Source organism: Bos indicus x Bos taurus, chromosome 8 (genome assembly GCF_003369695.1).
Source record: "Bos indicus x Bos taurus breed Angus x Brahman F1 hybrid chromosome 8, Bos_hybrid_MaternalHap_v2.0, whole genome shotgun sequence".
Lineage (NCBI taxonomy): Eukaryota > Metazoa > Chordata > Mammalia > Artiodactyla > Bovidae > Bos > Bos indicus x Bos taurus.
Window position 1 is genome coordinate 7,510,816 of NC_040083.1, and position 23,999 is coordinate 7,534,814.

A 23,999-nucleotide genomic window follows, 5' to 3' on the forward strand; every position below is an offset into this window, starting at 1 on the left:
GGGAAACACAGACTCAGAGAAAGAAGAGATAGGAGTCAAGAGACCAGGCGACAGAAACAGAGAGTGAGACCCCCAGGGAGAGACGAGGCCAAGGAGAGAACTGGGAAGGAAAGGCCAGGGCTGCCGGATGGAGGAGAGGGGACCCCGCAGGGCAACTTCAATTCCAAATCGTGCCCCCACCACCCCTCGCGCCCCGTTCCCAGGAGGGCAGCGGGCAGTGACGGGGATCCAGCGCCTGGAGAGCTGCCAGTCCAATACCCCGACATGCATATCGGGACCTATGGGGCCACCGGAGAGGCGGTGTTTCCAGCGCCAGGCTGGGCCGGTTTCCGCACAGGCCTCCCCCTGCACCCTTCCCGGGGCCACTGAGCCCTAGGTGACCCCGGAGCTGGAGAAGACGCCCAGGCAGGCGCCGCGACGTGGCGGCAGAGCGAGAGACAGGAAAGTGTCAAGGAAGCGCGAAGCTCAAGTGCAAAAACAGCATCTCCTCCCTGCCCCCCATTCCCTGGAAATCTCTCCACCCCAGGCAGGCCGCTCCCAGAGCCGAGGCTGCAGGGCTGAGCTGAGCGGACCTGGGGGCTGGTGGCTGGAAGCCCTGTGATCCTGCACGTGGGGGAGGAGCCTCTCTGCCCAGGCCTGGACTTCCCTGTAATGGACCCAAAGTTAGATCAGAGGCCACCACTCCTCAATGGCAGCAGGTGCCTGAAGGGAGTGGACTGCCCTCTTTCACACACTGGGCACTTGGAGATAATTATTTATTGTTGTTGTTGTTTAGTCACTCAGTTGTGTCCAACACTTTGCGACCCCATGGACTGCAACACGCCAGGCTTCCCTGTCCTTCATCATCTCCTATAGCTTGACCAAATTCATGTCCATTGAGTCAATGATGCCATCCAACCATTTTGACCTCTGTCATTCCCTTTTCCTCGTGCCCTCAGTCTTTCCCAGCATCAGAGTCTTTTCTAATGAGTCAGCTCTTGGCATCAGGTGGCCAGAGTATTGGTTATTTATTAATTATTTGTAAATGATTGGTTTCTTGCAACAGCAGAAGAAGGAAGTGGAAGGCATGGAGCTTCCCACACAGCTCGACCTACCTATTTTGGTCAAAAGAGTATTTGTTGTATTTTTACCTGAGTGAAGAGAAAGACTGGAAGATCCCTGATGTTCCATTTCTCTAGGCTAGTTTCAACTTCCCTGTTGTGCATTCTCCTGCATCCGCCTGTTTGACTGAAAGACAAGGGTGCTCTACCTTTAAAGTCTGCTTTCTTCCACAGCCCAAGCCCTTTGTAGCAGAGGTGCTAATCAACAGCAAGATGCCAAAGCTCCAGAAACTAAAGAGGGAAAAATAGAGAGGCAAGGGTCCAAATGAAATGGAATAATCGGCACCTAGCTGGGGAAGAGTTGGCAGGGTTTTGCTCTGGGGGTGGAGAGCCCAACCCCAGGAGCCTCTGCACACAGAGCCTATCTCCCTGCTCCCATCTCATACCACCGCTCACAGAGGCTGGAATCTTCCCCCTGTGAGGGCAAGAATCTTTGCACCTCTACCCTAGGAAGTCTCTGGAGATGCCCTGTTCCCATCGCCCACACACTTCTTGGTGTGGGGTAAGGATGGGATGGAGGGTTGTCACATAAGACACAGCCTTATGTGACAAGAACAATCAAATTCTCCTTCACTAGGTGAGTAACTGGTCTTTATTCCTCTTCAAAAGCCCTGAACTCTCATTCTCTTTCCTCTTCTCTTCCTTCCCAACCTCCCTACCTCTACATACTGTGACATCCCCTCCCCAGACTTCCTGAACATGGCTGTTCAGCAGATGAATTATTTGCGACCGGCCTCAGGATAAGACAAGCTCAATGTAAGTTGTGTTTTAACCTATAAAAGAGGATTGCTGGCATCTTTAAACTTACAGTTTTATTCATAATTGTCCCAAACTGGAAGCCACAGAAATGATCCTCAACGGGAAAATAGATACATGGAGGGACACCCATGCAAGGGAATACGACTCAGGAACAAAAAAGAATGAACTACAAATACACCCGACAACATGAAAGAATGTCAAGTGCCCTAGGGCTGCATCAAAGAGGTGGAACTCAAAAGACTAAATGAACCCATTTATCTGACATTGTCACAAAGGGAAAACCGTAGGGATAGCAAAGAGAGGTTGGCAGGGGCAGGAGTGTGGAGGAGGGGTGACCGCAAAGGGGGAGGAGGAAATTTGGGGGTGTGTTAGAACTAGTCTGTGTCTTGATTGGTGGTTACACCATTTGTATATTTGACAACACTGTACACTAAAAAGGGTGAATTTACTGTATGTAAGTTTTACCTCAATAAATCAGAAAGAGGGGATTTGAAAAAGTATCTTTGAAAAACCAGGGGGTTGAAGAGTATTTCTGGGGCAGGATAAAATTCTTCTCCCTGTTCTCTCTGTCTCCACACACACACACACACACACACACATCTCCAGTCTTTAGTGAGACTTCACATCCCTGGTACATGTTTCACTCCCACCTAAGATACTTCAGAAAAGTGATTTACATACAGAAGACAACCTTGCATCTCTTCTTTTGGCCCTCCTTATTTCAGGAAGGATGGTTGTTCTCTCATCCTAACAGTCCCCGGACCATGTAGCAGAAGCTCAGAAATTGCTAAGTCACTTTCAGTCACATTGCTGCTCCCCAAGGCAACCAGCTGGCAGGAAATGAAGGGTGGAGAGACCCAGTTGGCCAGAACCTAGTCAATCAGGAGACTGGGTTTTCTCCGTCTGGTCCCATGAAGTAAGAGTAAGCCAAAGTGTGCCCTTGAGAGCATGAGTTTGGCCCCAAGAAGAGAACTGTATTTCCCTTTCCATTGGGTGAAACATGACCTTTTCTGTAAACGATCATATTCAACCCTCACAACAGTTCTGCAGGATAAGTTGTTCTGACTCTGATTCTTATATCAATTTTCATTACATTCAGCTGCAGTTCATGACCTGCCTGTGGAAGGGCTACCATGTAGGTAGATAGTAACCAGAAAAAAGTGCACATTATTCCAGATAAAATTACACTTTTTACCTGTATCTACAGAAATCACGGTCTAGTGGACATCACAAGCCAGCCCAAAGCCACTGACTACTTGGATCATAGGATGGCTCTGATGCCTTTCCCGCTCAACAAAAGTGGTGTGAGTGTGTGTGCATTCATTTCTACCCCTTCCAAGAGTTGCTGATATCATTGTTTCTAACTCCAATCAAACGAATGCTAACATTAACAGACACCCATTGGTCTTTGGCTTTAATCTCATCCTGTTCACGTGAATTAAAAAATCAATAGCACCAACAATCACAAAACACCACCATCTACAAAGACAGAACAAAACCCCACAAAATACTGTTTCCTGTTAGAAATAAAGCCAACAGATTGGCTCTGTCGATTTCTTTTATTCTCCTCCCCACCCTTTGAAAGCTTGCTAATTTGGCAGTGGAAGATCCAAAAGTAGGGAAGGAAAGGGAAGAAGTAAAAAGCATGCAGGAAGTCACAACTGGGAGAGCCTGTGACCAAGAGAGATTTGATCCTACTACCAGGCAACCTTGAGTAAATCAAGAGTCAGTCTCTGTCTCTCCTGAAATGAGACAAAACACTGTAATCTGAGAGTTCTTTCAGCTTCAGTGTCCACTGAACTTGTATTACTTGGATTCCCTTACAAGAATTGCAATTTACATATCAAACATGTATTTAATGCTTGCTGTATGCCATGCATCAGGCAAACTTTGGAGATCTAAGGATGAACACACGTCTCCACCTCCAAACTGGTTCAGACCAGTGAGGAAAAAGAACCCTGCAAACAGGCAACGGAAAAGTGCTGCAACAGAGAAATTAGAAGAGAAACCACCTTAATGCTTGGAGGGGCGGAGAGTGGGGGAGTAGGTGGGAAGAGGAAGTAAATAATTCAAGGAACTCTATTATTTTTATATGTAGGTGCCCCCCCCCCCACGCCCATACATTTGCCTCATTCACTCTTCTCTTTCTAGACCTCAGCACGCGCGCACTCACACGCGTGTACACACACACGCGCGCACACACACGCAGGAGGCGATCTGATTTCGGGGTAAGAGATTGTGTCGACCTTGTAGAGTTCATGCACTAGCGGGCACACCGAGAACCTACAACACGCAGGACTTCGTTCATTCCACATATTTGATGACAATCATGCATATGGATCGTGGGTCCCGCCCAGTGCCCAAGTGGCCGGCGCGTGGGCTGGGAATCCGGGGTCAGGAGACCTAGGCTGTCGTTTTCATCGCCACCAGGTTGCGTGACCTCAGGCATGCCGCTTCCCATTCTGTCTCAGTTTCCTCATCTGTGATATGGGCGGGCTGTGTTCGATCATTTCTAAGCACCTTTGTGGCTCTTTAAAAACAAATGAGCATGTCCTTAAAAGACTCTGAAATTAAGAACTGGAATAAAGTCAAATATTTATTGATGGATAGAAAACGCTGCTTCCGAGCTGCGCGGGGCTGTTTTCGCGCCACGTGGAGTCGGTCCAGCTCCTCGGTGACGGCTGGACTTTCCTGTCCTGCTTTCCTGAAGGGCCGTCGGCTCCTGGCCCGCGCCCGCCCCCCGCGCCGGGTGCCCTGAGCCTCGGGCCGCGCGGGCGGGTGATGGATGGCCGCGGAGCCGGCGGCCTGTCAGGCCTTATTGATGAGGTGCGCGCCGACAGCCGCCGCGTAACCCGAGGCGGCGGGCGGCGAGCGCGGGGCGGCAGGCGGGCGCAGACTCTGCGGCGCTCGGGGTCAGCCCCCGGCCGGCCGCCCCCGCCCCGCGGCGCGCCCCGGATCGGCTCCGCGGAGGGGGCGGCGGGCGCTGAAGCACTTCCCCAGCCCGGCGCCCGGTGCGCGGCCCAGCTTCCTCCAGGCTGTGGCCCAGCTTCCCGCCCCCGCTCGCCCGCGCCACTTCCCCCCGGCCGACGTCGCAGCCTCCTGGGCGGAGGTCCCGCGCCCGGACCTCGGCTCTTACCCGGCAGCCGCGGTCCGTGCCAGGGTCAGAGCCCGTAGCCCGCCCTCTCCAACCGCGCGCCGCGGGAGAGGAGCGCCTTTCCCAGCGGAGGGGCCGCGTAGTATCTCTGGCTACACAGCTCAGGACGGGAATCGTCAGTTTCTCGGGTATCACTCACGCCCGCGCGAGCGCAGCAAAATCAGGACCCCGGCGCACATTCCATTTGAGTTCATCGAATTTTTACATAATGATAGAAACCAAGACAGGTAGATAAATGAAAGTCAGTGCACCTACATGTAAAGACGGTACGTTTCCAGCTTGGAATCCGCCCCCCTTCCATTTTTGTACATTTCGACTGAACTGAACTGAATGTTTCAATTGCGCTTTTATAATAGCGAATACACTTTACTCTCTTGAAAAAATATGATCCACCTTAGTTCACGCGCAACCTCAAGCTCACTCTCGCGTTTCCACCCTCCTCTATCTTGTTTTTGGTCAGTTTTCCTTCCCATTGTCTTTCAGACCAGAAAAGCGGGCACTCTGACCTCCTGACAGGTTTTGTAACTAGGGCAAGTTGTCTTCTTCCTCTGACTTTCTACTGAAAGCCCCCAGGGTCACCTTCTCTGTTGGTGACACTCCTGTGGGGGGAGGGGCCATGCTCATAGCACCTGCAAAGCACTTTCGTGAGAATTGAAGGAGTAAGTCAGCTCTGGAGACAACTTAACAGGAAGTGCTAAAGGGCTCAGATTTTTCTTTTGTCTCCCCCCACCCCGCCCCGCCCCTCACCGCAGTCTGAGTTGGGGGCTAGCTCTGACAAGTAAGGGCCTTCATTCTACGTTAGATGTGACCTAAGAACTGGGAACAGGTAGCCTTTTCTTTGGGACACAGTAGGGAGAGTGGGAGGAGGCAGTGTGGCCCAAGAGACTCACAGCAAAAAGCAGCCTTGGCCAGGGAGTCGGATCTAGGGGTCAGGTGTCTGGTGGAAACTCACTGATTTGGAGTTGGAAGTTTGGGGTTCTAATCCTGACTCTGCAGGACCACAGGCAAATCGCTTCTTTGCGCTTTAGTTTTCTGTCTGTAAGTAGCAGAGGCTGGATCCTTTCCTACATCAACACTTTGTGACTCTAAAGCTCCCCAGGTGGGCATCTCCAAATGGTTCCATTCTGTCCCTCTAAAGGTTCTATAACAAGGGGCTCGCTGCTGGTCCCACACAGAGGGAGGGTAGGAACACCAGACCTTTAAGTCTGAACTCAATTTTAGCCACAGATAATGAGTGTGTTCAATGAGGAACCCAAAATGTCTATATACATACATCTGCATGTCTATGATAGAAGGCTCAGACTGCAGACAAAACTTCCATTTCCTAGACAAACATTTATTGAGTAACAGCTACCACTGGGCACTTACTATATCCAGGCATGGTGCCAACGATGTGGGACAGATTGACTATCTCATTTATCTAGGCAATCACTTTATTCTCCCATTTTACAGATGAAGAAACTGAGACACAGCACTGTTAAATAACTTGCCTAGCTTACTAGCCTACAGCGCCAAGATTTACAAGCAAGTAGTTTGATTCCAGAACCCAAATGCTGCTACTATGAGCAAAGCATTGGTACTGTGAGGGATGAAAAAGGGAAAAAACAAGAGCTTTAACCTCACATTGTTGTTTTTTAGTGGCTAAGTCGTGTCCAACTCTTTTGTGACCCCACAGACCAGATTCTTCTGTCCATGGAATTTCCCAGGCAATAATACTGAAGTGGGTTGCCATTTCTTACTCCAGGGGATCTTGCCAGGGATTGAACCCATGTCTCCTACATTGACAGGTGAATGAAAATCCATTTTTAAAGACTTCAATTCCCAGAATCGATCCCTTCCCCCCTCCTTATCCAGATTTTACCACATTAGTTCCTTTTAGTCTCTCCACATGTCTGCCTGTCTCCATAACCCTCTCTTCCAAATTTCAGCTTTATCAAGGGCAGAAATCCTATTTGGTATCTCTGTATTTGCCATAGCTTCTAATATGTAACAGATGTTTTTAAAAGTTTGTTGAATTGAGCTCAGAAAATGGAAGTTTTCAGTTTGTCTTCACACAGTATAAACCCCTATCGTTTATGACTGAAGATGATGTACCATGTTACATGCGAGCTAAGTCACTTCAGTCACGTCTGACTCTTCGCAACCCCATGGACTGTAGTCCACCAGGCTCTTCTGTCCATGGGGATTCTCCAGGGAAGAAAACTGGAGTAGGTTGCCATGCCCTCCTTCAGGAGATCTTCCTGACCCAGGGATTGAACCCGTGTCTCCTGTGCCCCCTGCACTGCAGGCAGATTCTTCACTGCTGAGCCACTGGTGGGATACGGCAAAATGTGTGCTGTGGTCCCTTCCATTGTGCAAACACAGAAAAGCTCACATACAGAAGATGCCTAATGAGGCCTCACAAGCATCTTAGCCTGAGTGCCCCTATTGTGGGAGTGACTATGACCCATGTACCTTTGGTCTCTTATTTTGACATTGACACTGATATGGAGAGCTGGAGTTGCAAGGGGCCTTGGGGATTCTGGTCCAATCCACTCATTCAATAGATGAGGCGATTAGGACCCAGAAAAGGGCTACAGGCTTGTGCAGAGTCACACAGCTATTTAGTGGCAGAGCCAGTATTAGAGCTGGTCGTACCCTATTCTTCCATTTCAATATGCTGCTGTAGGAACTGATAGCTCCCCTCTATAAATCTGAATCCCAAGGCCAAGCTTTCCTCACCCTGATGCTATCACCAGGGTGAGAGGATTAGCGATAAGGCACACTGAGCTCTGGGGTAGCCAGAGTACATGGTGAGTCCCACCACCCCCACGCTTTGCAGGAAGGTGAAGATGGTGACCAGGCTCAGCCCCGGTGGGGGTGGGCGGGGGAGCGAGGCTGCAGTAAAGGGTCTCAGGGAGTCAGAGACATTCAAAATGACAGTCATTCCTTGCACCTCCTAGACAGAGGATAAACCAAGCCAAAAGGGGCACTGGGTACATAATATGTTTCTGCACAATGGCTTTCAATTATCCTCATAAACATTCCAGCCTTCAAAATGAAATAAGATAGCCAAGTTGTGGGCAGGTTGAGAGGTATAATAGACATGGTTCTGGGTTAGGTCCTTGTCATGACCCTTATTGTTTCATGGGATGATCCCATGTCCCAGTTTATGCCCCCCACGTCCTGCGTAATTATTTGTAATACACACTTCACTTATCATTTCACATATATTGAATGGTCACCTTTTGCCACTTGGACTCTCTGAGCTTTGGTTCCTCATCTACAAATTAAAGTTTGATGTTGTTGTGCTCAGTCGCTCAGTCATGTCCGACTCTGTGACCCCATGGACTGTGGCCCACCAGGCTCCTCTGTCCATGGCAAGAATACTGGAGTGGGTTGCCATTTCGTCCTCCAGGGGATCTTCCTGATCCAGGCATAGAACCCATGTCTCCTGTGTCTCCTGCATCAGCAAGAGAATTCTTTACCACTGAACCACCAGGAAAGTCCCATAAATTAAAGGATTTTGAGTAAATATCTTGGAAAATGCTTCCATTTTTTGAGAGTGGAGCTCCGAGAGGAGCCTCACAGTGTCTTTTGTCTGGGCAGCGAGAGCAAAGTCACTATGGATCTGTGACTGCCCTGTTATTGACATTGACCTTTGGGCCTCAAGGCTTACCCGTGGGGTACTGGGATTGACTTTTAAAAAATAATAAAATAAGCCAGTCCTCCTGAAGAACAATATGAGAATTCATTAGAGCTCACCTTCCAAATAAGCAAATCAACTGTTAATTTTACTCATCATCAGCATATGTTACAAATATTCTAACATCTGTTCACATCCTAGGGGACCCCCTCCATCTCTTCACCAGTTTGTTTGTATTTAACATGGAGCTGAGTGGAGGAAATGTGGTTTTTTTGATTCCTTCTTAACTGGGGCAGTCAATTCACAGCCTTTTTTTTTTTTTTTCTGCCCGTGATGGTTCCCAGCACTGTGCTTATGATAAAGAAGTGTTGTTGGGGACAAGGTTGTGGCAAGGACACCTCCTCAGTGTGCTGCTTGTTGTGGCTTCCCCAGCAGTCAGGGCAGTCTCCCTTTCCTCCTTTATACCCACTAACTGAGGTTCAAGTGTGTGTGTGTGTGTGTTTTATTTTGCCACTTTATTAAGCGCAAAAGGTCCTTGATGGCTGGAATAGTATTTAATCATTCTCCATACCTTCCACAGTGCCCTGCATTCAGTAGGTGCTCAATACACACTCCAAAGGATGAATTAAGACGGGATGCATCTGGAAGCGAAATATGGAAGTCTGTACCACGAAAGTGTCTATTTGTGAAATGCACAAATTTCTTTCACTTTTTTCACATTTCAGGAGACCTGGGGGCCAAGCCACATTGTAAATGATGGCTTCCTGAACCACTTTATTTTCACTGTTTTGATCTCCCATGTATGGGGGCTCTTAAACTGCTATTTGCTTCACTTTATAACTTGCACCTTGGAGAGGCTGGATGATAAATGAGAGATGAATAATTCCTTATTGCTACTTATCTGTTGAATCTATAAACTAGTGTCAGCATTTACTCAGTTGGGTTTAAAGCTATGCCTGGTATACTTATTAACCTGCTTAAAATAAGCCATAAAAATGGGCTTGGTAGGAAATTGTTTTAACTAATTTTTAAAAATGACATTGGTCATTTCCCACCAACTTGTGGGGTGACCTTTGGCAAATCACTTAACCTCCCTGAGCCTCACCTGTAAAATGAAAGGGAGTGGGGTAGTTAAATAGGCTTTAAGAGACTTGCAGCTCTGTCATTCCTTGATTTCCAGATTTTCAGATGAGTAAATTAAGGGATCCTGATGAGATCATTTACAAATTAGTTCATACAGACCATCTCAGGAGTCCTTGGCATACTCCTGGAAGGTGGAGGAGGCAGCACAAGCTAGATATAGCAGGGCATTTTGAATTTTATTCTGTTACTTATTAGCGATGTGACCTTTGGCAATGCAACATCTCCAAGTCTCAGTTTCCTCACCTATAAAACGGGCATAATACTATTAATATCCACACTGATTGCCCCAGGGAGTAATCAAACGTGAGGATCAAATGTAATATGTACTTGAAAGAACTCCAATAAATGCTACTCCTTGTCCCCAATTTACAAATCGGGCAATCGATTGAGGCAGTTTGTTTAATCAGTTTGTAGTGGGGTCAAGGGAAGGCTTGTTTGACCTCTCTCGTTCTATTTTGATTACATGTGGAAATTATTTTAAAACTATATAAAGTACTTAAGGATACTTCCCTGGGGTCAGTGTGTATTCAAGAAAATCTTGCCTGATGAGACATTTATGAGAATGCTAAATGGCGCAGTCTTAAGAAAATCAGCCTGTATCTACTGGCCCACAGATCTAGGAAAATCCTAGTTAATAGAAAAATAAAGCATTTTGTAAGGGCTTTGGAAATATGCACCCTTCGTAACTCTGGTTGTCCTTACTTCTTCTTATACCCCTTGCTTTGGGATGTATCCTGGCCAGGTGGAAAGTACATATGGTCTGTCCAAGGCTTAAGTTTGTTCCCTTCCGAGACAAGGGAAATCAGTGGTTGATAAGGATTTTTGTTGTAGAGAATTCAGTTAGCAAAGATGTCTAGAATGTGCTCCTGTGAGATCAGTCTTTAAGACATCACCTACTACCATGACTGTGCAGCGAAGGGGGCCTGCAAATGTAGCGTGAAGATGAATATGGTGCCTTACTAGAGCCCTGCTTGCCTCACAGATGGGGCAGGATGGACAGAAACTCACTCCAGTTTACAAAAAACTTCTGCAGTTCTACCAAAATTCTATTCCTATGCCTTTATTACCAAACCAACCAACCAACCAACCAAAGGCTGACCTCAAAGTTAAACAAACAAAAAGTATAGAGCTTGGAGAGAGAGGATAGGAGTGGTATTTTAAGTCTCTATCCCCTACTGTATTCAGACTCCAATTTTTAAAATTTGCTTGTTTATTCCACAGTTAATATCAATGAAATCAGCCTTCAGCTCCATGCTACTTTATCTTCTGTTGACCCAATATGTTATATTAAATTAAAAATCTCAATACAAGACCCTTGAAGGCTCTCTGAGTTTATGATGGGATTTTGTTTCCATTTATTTGTGTTACCACCTTCCCCTGCAACCCCATCACACAATGCACCTATAAAGTAGAAGGAAGGCAGCCTTCTTCTTTATAAATTGCTACTTAATCCTCTACAAATTAAAACTATTTCACTAGATACTTGTAATTTATTTTGTCCTACAATGCATTCTCAGTGGTTAACTTCCTTGCTTTCACAGAGGTCTTCCCTTCTGAAAGCCCTCTCCGATTTTTGGGCCAACACTAAATGTCTGCCTTCCCTCCTCCTCTTCTCCTGGGTCTGAATAAGCAGCTTTTATGTGCAGTTGGACCAGCACCTGGCCTCACATTCCAGCACATCCTTCTGCCAGCAAAGGGAGTTTTGAGAAGAGGAAAAAGTTACAAGAACTTAGACTGTTGTTTTCAATTTCAGAAACACTCAAGGTTGCAAGTGAAATTCTGAGACAATCTGGATGACTTTGAAAAGATTTTCTAAAGGAGGAGGGGGAATCTGTGTGGAAAAATCACTCCCACCAAGTATAAACGTCTCTAGAGTCCAGGACTGTTTTTGGAATTTGAGTCCATTGAGTTTTGGAAACTTTAAATTCTCTAAAATGAATAAGTGTTTGTCATAAGCACGATAGTCATGAAATCTTAGGAAGCAAGAGAATTGATCTTGGAGCTGACCAATTATCCCCACCCCCTTCAAATAATTTCTTTTTCTAGTTTCAAGGAAACAGGAGCTCATTGTAGTTCATTTGGAGAATACAAATAAGTATAACACAGGAAAACACAACCTATCCTTAACCACATCACCTAGAAAGAAAAACAGAGAACATTAATATTCTCCATCTATCTGATTCTCTCTTCCCTCCACCCCACTCAGCCAGTTTCACACTGTATAAAGTATTTCATAATCTGCTTTTTATTTTTTTATAATCTGCTTTTTATTTTTTAAAAATATATTATGAGATTTCCCATGAGTTAAATATTTTAAGAAAAAATAGTTTGATGGCTACATTATGGATTTTGCACAGTTTATGTAACTTATTTTTCAGAGTTTATATTATTTTCTATTTTTCACTAAACTAAATATATGTTTGAAGGGTCCTTGTCAAGTTCACACAAATATTGGCAAGCAAAGCATCTTGTAAACCTCTGATTATTTCCTTGGAGTAAATTGCTACTACTGGAAAAAGTGGGTCAAAAAATATGAATATTTGTGGTTTGGGATACATATTGTTAAATTGCCTTTCAGAAAGGCTGCACCTAAAATTCCCACCAGCAACACTCCATTTTGGGTGAGATAATTTTAAAACATAGTTATCAATTTTACAGTAAATGTCTACCCATTTGTAGACAAATTTAACTATTGAAGTGTTTTGAAGTTACAGGTTAAGAAACAAACAAAACCAAACCCACAAGGGATATTGATGATAATGAACTAACATTATGGAGATTATTTTAGGGACTGGGAGAGGTCCTCTCTGCCCTTTAAGGTCTGTGAAGATTTCAAAATACAAGAAACAGAAGCACAGAAGTGGTAAGTAATTTGCCCAAGACAATATAGCCAGCGGGGGCTTCCCAAGTGGCTCAGTTCTAAAGAATCTGACTGCCAATGCAGGAGATGTGGGTGTGGGCTCAATCCCTGAGTTGGGGAGATCCCTGGAGAAGGAAATGGCAACCCACTCCAGTATTCCTGCCTGGAGAATCCCATGGACAGAAGAACCTGGTGGGCTACAGCCCGTGAGGGTGCAAAGAGTTGAACACAACTTAGCCAGTAAGCAGTGGAGGTGGGATTCAAATCACATTATTCTAACACAGCCTAAATTCTCACACTCACCGAGTGACAGTGTGCCCCTAGTTTCTCATCAGTTCTAAAGTTTCCAGAATGTTCTCTGTGATGAGGTCATTGTCCAGAAGTTGCCTTTTGTAACTTTGAAGTTTTTAAACAGCAAATGACAACAATCTCATTACTAATGAGGGGGTATTTTATCTTTGAAGAAGGTGGTATCCTCCAATACTGAGAAGCACATTCATGTATCTTATTTCTAGAATATGCCAGAAACAGAAGTGAAATAATTTGCTCCAGGTCACCCAGCTTGTAGGTAGTTGTGTTGAGACAAAAATCCAAGCTCTGAAGATTCTTTGGCTATTGCTGACCCAGCAGCAAATACCCACTATGGGAGGGGGAGGCAGGTCAGCTGGACTAAGGCCTATAGTGCCCAAGCATTACCTGGGGGTTAATATCCTGTACTTGCAGATTCCATTCCCAGGGGAAGTCTGAAAGGAAGGTAGCCCAGCTCGTTAGCAGGACACCTGGGGGTTCACAGTAGCTGGAGGGGCTTAGCATCCTGAGCTTAGGTAAAGGCAGGCAGAGGCTGATTTCTCCCAGAACGGACTTTCCAGTCCTGGGAGCCACATTCAAGCCCACGCAGGCCTCGTAGCCTGCCTTCTGAGGAGGGGATTCCTGCATTGAATGGTAGGCTGGACCGGATAACCCCTGAGGCCCTTGCAACTCCCTGTGTTTCTGATTTGTGTGTTTTAGGGGAAAGAAGTGAGCAGTCACAGGGCTGGAATAGTTGATTTAGGGTTCCGCCTCTGTCGCCAGCATAGCCCTCGTCTTGGGCAAATAATTTAACCTGTCAGAACGAAGCACAATGCCTGGCAGAGAGAAGCTTTGTAAATGTTTGCCGAATGACTGAATGAAAGAATGGGTGGATGGATTTAGGTCTCCCAGGTCCTGGGAATCCTGGTGAAAATTGGAATCTTACAGTGCCCTGCAATTGGGGTGGAGTATGAATGACACATTGTGAAGTGTACACTGAACTGCCTAAGATAAAACATATAATACTCCAAACTCAAAGGGATCCTAATTCGTCCTTACACTGATAATAGGTAAATTGTAATTTACCAGCATCGGAAGCACACCAAGCAAGGGTGAATTGTGAGTCCACACAAACTCTGCTTCACCAGTTCCCCCCACCCCCCACCCACACCCAATCCAGGCTCCAATGGGCCAGCTCAGTGCCTCCTAGTCCTGGTGGGGCACGCCAGCCCCTATCCCTCCTTCCTCCCCCGCCTCAGATAAATGTCGAGGTCTAATGGATTGTTCATGCTGCTGTCCAGATTAGATAGCCGGCCCCTTCGTTATCGCAGCTGGAGCAAACCCGAGCGGCCACCACGCTGAGAGCTTTCTAAGGCAGCCCCGTGCCAAGCCCGGGAAACGACAGGCCCGGGAGAGCTAACAAATCCCTGTGGCTTCCAGGCTGTCTCCTCCTAGAACTTCTTCTCAGAACTTGCCCTGAACCCTAACTCCTGCCGCTACTCCCATAGCATTTTAGGAAGCAGGTATCCGATGTGCTCAGCAGCTACTATCTGCTGAATTCTAGCGAGAAGTTCTAAGACTGGTAGATTCTGCTTGTCAAATTTCCAGAAGCTAGGAACACTTTGAACACCTTTCCCATGCACTCCGCTCCCCTCCCTTCAATTAATACTAGAGAGAGACTTTTGCAGTAATACGGTGACCAGTAGGGTAGTAGTTTTCTTAATTTTTGTTGTTTTTGAATCATTGCAGAGGAAGCATAGCTTCCTCTATGTTTTCTGACCTCCACTCTGAATTCCCTGTGGTCAAGTTTTATCTGTTAATGATTTTGTTTCTTTAGAGTTTCTTTGTTAAAGTTTCTTGAAGAAATAAACCTCAACACATTTTCCCCTGGTATGAGCTATCTTTTCGTGATCTCCAGTCATTTTCTGAAAATGAAAAGGATCTATTATTAATCAGCACTCTTACAGGAAACTACATTTTCAAGTAGGCTCTAACAACAAATTCGGCAGAAAACATATAATAAATGCTCAAAATAATGACTTATCTACGAGGAGAGACTAATTGTTCTATCATTACTACACTGGAACTACTCTGATATAACAGAAAGCAAACAAAATCTTAGCTGATGAACAACTGAAAGTTATCTATTTATACCGTATCAGTTTCCTGCTAAATCTTTGGAGTTAGTGGAAAGCCATAATAAATCGTGTGGTAGGACAAATCAACTGGCTCAGTAGTAAATGTTTCTACAACATTAAAAAACAACAATATCAACACCATTGCATCATGATTTTGAGAGAATGAATCTTGTTAGACGTCCACCTAGAAGCTGGAAAATAATTTGTAGGGTGCTATTTAATTAGAGGTGGGAATTTAAGAAATTCCTTAAAGGCGAGAAAAACTGCTACCATGTAGTTCAACATTCATGAATTAAAATAAGTCGCGAACAGGAAGGCCCCTGATTCATCCAACAGGACATCATCGCGTAATTTCTGGGTGGGAACTGGACACCCGAATTAATAAAAACGAATTTATCATAAGGAGTAAGGGTCTCGGGCTGGGATGAGGAAAGATCAAGCCAGACCCAGAGGAAAATTTAAAGGCGGAGCGTCTAAGTTAAGAAGACAATATTAAACGAATAAAGAAAATCCCTAAGAACGACGATTGGGGTGGGTGAGGGAGACATTACACCTCTCAGTAGCTAAAGAAAAAGCACCAGCCATTCCAACCCCAGCCTCACGTCGACACCCGCCCACGTCTTACTGGACCCCGGCCCCCCCTCTCCCCGCCCTCACCCCCAAGCGGGCATCTGCGCGGGCTTTGCAGCCTCTGCCCCCGAGTTTAGAGACGGGTCGTATGGGAAGGATCTGCCAGGAGTTTTTATCCAAGACTAGGAGGAGGTTCGCTGGGGAACAGTCGAGTTTGGTGAGCGGGCTGAGAAGTGATTAAAACACTGCCCCCCCACCCCCACCCCCAGAAATCCGCGTGCCCAGGCCCGGGAACCCTTTATCCTATGTAAGTTCCAAGTCCAGAAGCTGCGCAAAATCTACCTCCAGCCCCCGCGCGGGCAGGGAACGTGCCTGAAATACTACGGCTCTTTGAGCCGGGCTGAGCGAGACTCCCTGAACCAGGTGTCCGCGGCCACTAAGCCTTCCAGCCCGGGGTGTTTGCCATTTATTTCCTTCCCAGATCCCATAATCCTCCAAAGCCGGCCCAAGAAATGACTGATCCAGTGCCATTCGGAGTCTGCGGAGGTTCGCTGCGACCCTCGACCCTGGGATAGGGGATGGTCCGTACGGGATGTTGAGATGCAGAACAGCCTAACTGGGGATTTGTGTGTAAGAATAACCTTTCTGATTAAACTCCTACAGTGATTCTTGTACTGTTTAGGAACCTCACAGGGCAGTCGCGACCTGAAAGACACCAGGGGGGACGGGGCTGCACTACAAGCCTTGCTATTCCGACCATGGGGGCAACGGCGTCTGGGGCCGCTAGAGCTCAGCTCACAGAGGGAGAAGCGGAGGAGGCAGGCAAAGTTAGCACACCTACTCCTGCCCGCCACCTAACCTGTACCGCGCCCCACCCCCGCCCCCGCCATGAGTGCGTCCTGAATCCTGCATCCCCAGACCCCTAAAGGGGTCTCCCTTGCAGAGGGCAGCTAGGGCGGCGTTCTGATCAGCGCCACACTCAGGCCCGAGGTCACTCGACTGACCGCGCCTGCGGCCTGGGCTTTCTCGCCTACCAGCCCTGCTGCGCTCAGGAAGTTCGGTTGCGCGGGGTTCCCAGGGCCTGAGACCCGACCCTGGAGACCTCGGACTCGACACCCGTCCGAGGTGGCCTGGCCTACATAGCACCACAGTAGCTGAAATAAGTTCAAACCAAACCAGCTTCGGCCGCGCCAGGAATGCGAATAAGTTGGACCCCGCAGCCTCGTGGGCCAAGCGTGGGAGAGTGGAAAGAACTCAAGGCGGGTGGTGTTTATTTGCGGAAATCCGTCGGTTCTAGGCGCTGTGTCAGCCGGGATCCTGTGAGCCTCCAGGGGAGCCCCCTCCACCACTAGCAGCAGCAGCTCATCGCGCATCTGCTCTCGTCCGGGCTTTGCACTAGACTGCTCAGCGGGAAGGACCAGATCGCGGCTGTTAACTACCCCAATCGCTGGTCCAGGCTTCCGTGCACCGGTTTTCCGCAGGGCTGCGTACTTATCCGGGCTCTTTCCTGGGAAGACCTTCTCTGATGACGAGGAGTGACTTAGCAACCGGTTTGAGTCCCTTTGCGGGGAACCCTGGCGACGTGCTGTAACTTTGGGCAGAATAACTACTTCCAATCTTTCCTCTCGCCATGCGAGGAGTGGGAGAAACAAGAACTATATGTAAAAGGAATTTGTAAACTTTTAAACGCCATACAAAAGGGATTAAAATGGATGACTAATGATGAACACTGTCATCCTTCTCCTAGTTTCTCTCGTTTTGGGACAATTCCCTGGCTTTTTCAAGCATCCCAGAAGTTTTATTGAGTGTTCTCATTATTTGAGAGTCTCCACCTCACCCCTCCTCCGTTTCTTAAAAAAAAAAAAAAATTGTTCCCTCCCCAAACTTTTCGTTTCCTTCTTCAAACTTTCGGCGAAGTTACGATTGATCGCTGGGGATCCGATTTACTTTTCAAGGTCGCCGCCTTCACTGCCGGTCAGGGGGCCGCGCCCGAGGGGACCCACCCAGCCGGGCCGCCCAACTCCCTCCTGTGGGCCGCGCGCCCCACACAGCGGCCCAGTCTCGGCCCCGCGCGCCCCACGCCGGCGCCCGGACCCGGACCTCCTCGATCCTCCGTTCCTTTCCATTTCGCTGACAGCCTCAAGACGGCTGTCTTCCCTTCCCGCCCCTGTCCTTCCCGACCCTCCGCCAGAGCCTGACGCCGCCTGGTTTATTGACCTTAGATCGGCTTCGGGGCTTTATCAGACCCGGCGGGGGCGTCCCGCGGCGCAGGCCCGGCGGGCGGGGCACCCACCCTCCGCCTTGCCCAGTGGTGCGACGGGAGCCCCTTTTAAGCTTTTTCTGGAAAGCTTTCTTTGCCATCCCTAAGTCTAATTCGGAGAATTTAAAGAAAAATCGTTCGAATTCGCGTGATCCCGGAAAAAGCCGAAGCAGAGCCCTCCCCGTGCTAGTTTTTTTCCTGTGTCGCCCTCCCCTTTATCCAGACAGTTCAGGTGAAAGTGCCTCCCCACCCCCACCCCAATTATTCGGATAATTGTCTCAAATCTCCACTTGGTGCTGTGTTTAGACAGTTGGAGATTGATAGCTTGAATTTCTTCAGTCTCTGTGCTGCCCCAACCCTAAACCCCCTCCTTTCTACTGTCCCCAGCGCTAAACCATCTCTGCACTTACACACGCTGAACTACAATTTTCCGCCCCATAAATCACTTGGCAAATATAACAAAGCATTAGAAAGTCATTTGAAATGGATATTTTATTGGGCTTGAGAAATAGAATGGGATAAAGAGCAACTTATTAATATTTCCTCAGTACCAACCACAGGAAACTGAGATTCTCACCTCCCTGCCAATTGAATTCACAAATGCAAAGTCACTTTCAGGAATGAATTCTTTAGAAGAAACAGGATATGTCTGTTTTGCTACAAATGAACTCTAATGAATTATGTTTAAAAAGTTTATAAAGCAGGACTTTTATATATCCTTTTATGCTAGGCTTATTTATTCAAATAAGACTAACAGAAATAAACAAGCAAACAAAAACCAACACATTACTACTAATAATAAAAAAAATCAATTTTGTGATGATAAATCATGGGATTCTAGTAGCCTTTCACAGTAAGATTTTCATTCAATTCAGAGGGGCACTTCCTTGATTTTGCCAAGCTAAAAACCTCTCAAATTCCCTTAATTTTGGAGAACACACAGAAGCCCGAGAATAAAAACCTTTGGGGGAAATGGGGAAGGTGAAGGGACTCAGAGTTGGGCAGGGGAAAGATAAGTCAGGCAGAACTTTTGAACCACCTGGCTGAAAGACTGCAAGAGGGAAACAGGAAAAGTTTCCATTCTCTTCTTTGCAGAGCTAATATTTGTAGTAACTGTACAGACACCAAGAGACTTTGCACTAACTCCTTCCCAGTTCCCGAAGAACGCTGCCTAGTCCTTGAAAGGCTACAGAGTTAAAATCTGCCATTATCTATTTCCAACTTTTGGGCCAGCGGAAAAAGCTCAACCTGCCTGGTTTCAAACCCCACAGAGCCTTCATTTTTTAAGCACTAATTTGTCATTCTCAACCGTGCCCTTTCAAAGCTATCCCTCTGTCTTCGCCACTGTATCTCCTTTTCTCAACTACTAATAAGATCCAAAGCTCATTTGTCCAAGGAATGGGTTTATAGGGAGCAGAGGTAATTTTGATGTGTTTGCAAAAACCATATGCAACCAAACTCTTGCAAGTACAAACTGAACTCAGAAAAGAAAAGCATGATCATTGAGGTACACCTGCAAGACCCACCCTCATCCCCTCCTTCCCACCACAAGTCTGGCTTCAGAATTAACGAAAAATTAAACCGGATACCAAGCCTGGTTGACTTTCGACCTGTTAATAGGTAAAGAAAATGATCAGATCCTGAAGGCCGTGAGGCCTGTTCACTAACTCACCAATGAAACCAACAAAAAATGCCAGTGAGATTTTTTCTGCCCCGAAAGCATCCTGGGCAAGTCTGATCTGGGTCAGGAAGGATTCTCCTAAGCTTTCCAACCAGGTTCTCAAGACAGAGTATCCACAGCAGGGACTCCAGGGGAAAGAAGGGCCATTGGGTGTGTTGGAGGAAGCAGAGGCAAGGGGCCTAGGGGCAACTGGCCCAATCTCTTGATATTTTTGCATGGTGCATATTCATTTTTTTTTTTTTTCTTGAGAGACTGCTCATCCCCATCAACTTCTGATTGTTCAAGCAGGAAACCGAATCAGGAAATGAGAAACTAAAATGCCACCCGATTGTAAGAAAGAGAAACCAAGAAAATGAACCAGAGAGCGAAAGTGGGAAAGGAAGCCTTGCCTCTGTGACTTGGCCTGCAAAGAATCTCATCCTTCCTGTCCCCAAGGCCCAAGAGCCCTGTGCACCCTCGCTCCACACTGGCTGGTCCTCTCCCTGACCTCCTCCCCCCACCGACCGCCTCTCCTCCAGTCTCTCTGCTCCTGGCCCTCCCGACTCCCTCGGTGCATCTCCTGCTCTGCCCTGGTGAAGGGGTCACCAAGGGGGCCAGGTGGGGACTCACCCGGAGCAGAAGCGATGTTCCTGCAGCTCCTCGAAGCGTCCTTCAGTCCCGGGGACTCCAGGCTGTTCTCAGCGGGTGGGAGGGAGGCGTTGTGAGCTGTCTCCCAGCTCCCTCGGAGCTCCCAGCTTTCCCCTCGGAATTAGATAACAGGAAAAATAGATAAGAGAAGTGGTTCATTAATTCAGCAAGCCTTTTTTTTTTTTTTGGTATCTGTGCAAGTGGAAGGAAACCCTCCTAGGAACTGAAGCCCTAGTTGGACATTAAAAAAATAATAGTCAGTGTTCACACGGTTCCAGAGATGCTTTTGAAAGTTCGCCCGCTCAGAAGGACCAGAGATCAACAGGAAAGAAACGGAAGGAATCGCTGTTCTTGGGGAGAAATGCTGATTCAGAGCATGGCTCCTCTACCCCAAGTCCCTCTCAGACTCTAGTCTTGTCCTTCTGAGCGGGGAGGGCTGCCCTGTGGTATTTGGTTGGTTTGTGCAGTCATCCTCTGAGGGCAGGAGTAATAATAACAGCAGTACAATTCTTCCCAGCATGGCAATTAAAAAAAATAAGGTCTTCAAAGCATTTGCTCTGTAGCATTTTCTGGACTCCTCAGGATAGGATCAGGAAGGCAGATTACATAATAATAAGAGATAATTGAGACAACTGAGCTCAGAGAAGTTAGGAACATGCCTGTGGTCCAGTCACACAGCAAGGAAGGGGATGGAGCCCATATAAGAACACATCAATTGACTCCTATTTTGGGGGGCTCTAAAATCACTGCAGATGGTGATTGCAGCCATGAAATTAAAAGACACTTGCTCCTTGGAAGAAAAGTTATGACCAACCTAGACAGCATATTAAGAAGCAGAGATGTTACTTTGCCAACAAAGGTCTGTCTAGTCAAAGCTATGGTTTTTCCAGTGGTCATGTATGGATGTGAGAGTTGGACTATAAAGAAAGCTGAGCGCCAAAGAATTGATGCTTTTGAACTGTGGTGTTGGAGAAGACTCTTGAGAGTCACTTAGACAGCAAAGAGATCCAACCAGTTCATCCTTTTTTTTAAAAATATAAATTTATTTATTTTAATTGGAGGCTAATTACTTTACAATATTGTATTGGTCTTGCCATACATTAACATGAATCTGCCATGGGTGTACATGTGTTCCCCATCCTGAACCCCCCTCCTACCTCCCTCCCCTAACGAGTCCATCCTAAAGGAAATCAGTCCTGAATATTCATTGGAAGGACTGACGCTGAAGCTGAAACTCCAATACTTTGCCCACCTGATGTGAATAACTGACTCATTGGAAAAGACCCTGATGTGGAAAAGATTGAAGGTGGGAGGAGAAGGGGACAACCGAGGATGAGATGGTTGGATGGCATCACCGACTCAATGGACATGAGTTTGAGCAGGCTCCGGGAGTTGGTGATGGACAGGGAAGCCTGGCATGCTGCAGGCCATGGTGTCGCAAAGAGTCGGACACAACTGAGCGAATGAACTGAGTCCAGTAATAAAGAAATCAATGGGTTCTTAAAATTGAAAGAGACCTCAGAATTCAGTCTCTTTCACAAAGCAGAAATTCCCTGTGATGTGACTAGCTGCACTCTAATTGAATACCCTTGGTGATGGGGAGCTCATCCCTTTACATTGCATGGAGGTACAGCTCTACTGGCCACCACACTTCCCTGTCCCCCAGGTGACCCAGAATTGTGGGCTATGCCAGGCACACAGAAAGAGACAGGAAGAGGCAGTTGCAGCATGATTTGAGGAACCAGGCAAACCAGGTCTCTTGACAGGTCTGCTGTGGAATTCTCTCCTGTCATGTCTGGCATTGTTTAGGGTAAGTTTCTCCTGTGGAGTCAGTGTCCCTTAAAGGCAATTCTTAATAATAATAAGAAGAAACAGAATGCCTTTGTATTTTTAACATATTTCCCTCTTCACAGTCTCCAGAATTCTTACAACAATCTCTGCAAGGAAAGGAAAGAACAATTTATAAGTAATACAAGTTATTACTTATTTCCAAATGTAGTCCAGAAACCCAGAACAGAAAAGGTGAAAGAACTGCCAGAAATTAAAGAACAAATGTTTGGTGGAAAAGCAACTAGAGAGATGAAGGCCTGGGAAAAAAGGGAAAACATAAGGGAAGATAAATATTTTTTTCCTTCCAAGAATTTTTAGTTATGAATATTTTTGGAAGTGATAAATAAGGTGTCTATTATTGTTATCTGTCTCTATACTCTTCCCCTGCCAAATAACTTGTAGAAACTATGCCACAGGAAGATTTTAGTGTACAACTCCCTGTGATGTCAGATCATTAAAATTCCTAATGTGTGGGCTGAGCAGGACAAGATGGTGATGCAGAAGCAGGGTCATACCCGCTTTTTTTGGGGGGGGGTGTCTCTTAATTTTACCAGAGGACTGCCCTTTCCCCTGTAGCCTCTCTTCATGAAGTTTAAACAATTATTATGGTAAATACGTATACTTATATATATACACAGTATGTAGACACAGGCACAGTCATAAAGAATCTGCCTGTCGGTGCAGGAGATGCAAGAGATGTGGGTTTGATCCCTGGGTCAGGAAGATATCCTGGAGTAGGAAATGGCAACCCACTCCAGTATTCTTGCCTCGAAAATTCAATGGACAGAGGAGCCTGGCAGGCTATAGTCCATGGGGTCGCAGAGTCAGGCGTGACTGAGCACACACACATATATATAACATAAAATTTACCATCTTAACCACTTTTAAGAGTTCAGTTCAGTGACTTCCCCGGTGGCTCAGATGGTAAAACGTCTGTCTACAAAGCGGGGGACCTGGGTTCGATCCCTGGGTCGGGAAGATCCGCTGGAGAAGGAAATGGCAATCCACTCCAGTACTATTGCCTGGAAAATCCCATGGACAGAGGAGCCTGGTGGGCTATAGTCCTGGTGGGCTATAGAGTCGGACACGACTGAGCGACTTCACTTCAGCGACACTAATTGTATTCAGATTGCTGTACAGCCATCACCACCATTCGCCTCCAGAATTTTTTCATCTTCTTCAACCAAAACTCTGTCCCCGTTAAATAACACTTCCCCGTTCCTCCTCACTGCAGGCCCTGTTACTCATCATTCTACTTCCTGTCTCTTTAAATTTGACTACTCTAAGCACCTCATACAAAGAGGAATCATACAGTATTTGTCCTTTGGTGACTGGCTTATTTCACCGAGCACAGTGTCTTCACGGTTCATCCATTGCTGTGGCCTATGTCAGAATTTCCTTTCTTTGGAGTATTACTCAGCCATAAAAAGAAATGAATTTGAGTCAGTTGTACTGAGGTGGATGAAACTAGAGCCCATTATACAGAGTGAAGTAAATCATAAAGAAAAAACACGTATTGTATATTAACATATATATATGGAACCTAGAAAAGCGGTACAGTTCAGTTCAGTTCAGTCACTCAGTCCTGTCCAACTCTTTGTGACCCCATGAATCACAGCTCGCCAGGCCTCCCTGTCCATCACCAACTCCCGGAGTTCACTCAGACTCACGTCCATCGAAGTCAGTGATGCCATCCAGCCATCTCATCCTCTGTCGTCCCCTTCTCCTCCTGCCCCCAATCCCTCCCAGCATCAGACTCTTTTCCAATGAGTCAACTCTTCGCATGAGGTGGCCAAAGTACTGGAGTTTCAGCTTTAGCATCATTTCTTCCAAAGAAATCCCAGGGCTGATCTCCTTCAGAATGGACTGGTTGGATCTCCTTGCAGTCCAAGGGACTCTCAAGAGTCTTCTCCAACACCACAGTTCAAAAGCATCAATTCTTCGGCGCTCAGCCTTCTTCACAG

The 23,999-nt window shown here is 46.8% G+C and overlaps 1 protein-coding gene across 1 annotated transcript in view; it reads right to left on the reverse strand.

Moving 5' to 3' along the window:
- The window catches only part of GATA4 (GATA binding protein 4), a 79,135-nt gene extending 58,534 nt beyond the window's left edge, over window positions 1–20,601 (reverse strand). Inside the window, exon 1 of the mRNA XM_027548983.1 lies at window positions 20,188–20,601. The gene's annotated coding sequence lies outside the window, so the exon portion shown is untranslated. The remainder of the gene's footprint in view (window positions 1–20,187) is intronic.
- Between the last annotated feature and the right edge of the window lie 3,398 nt (window positions 20,602–23,999).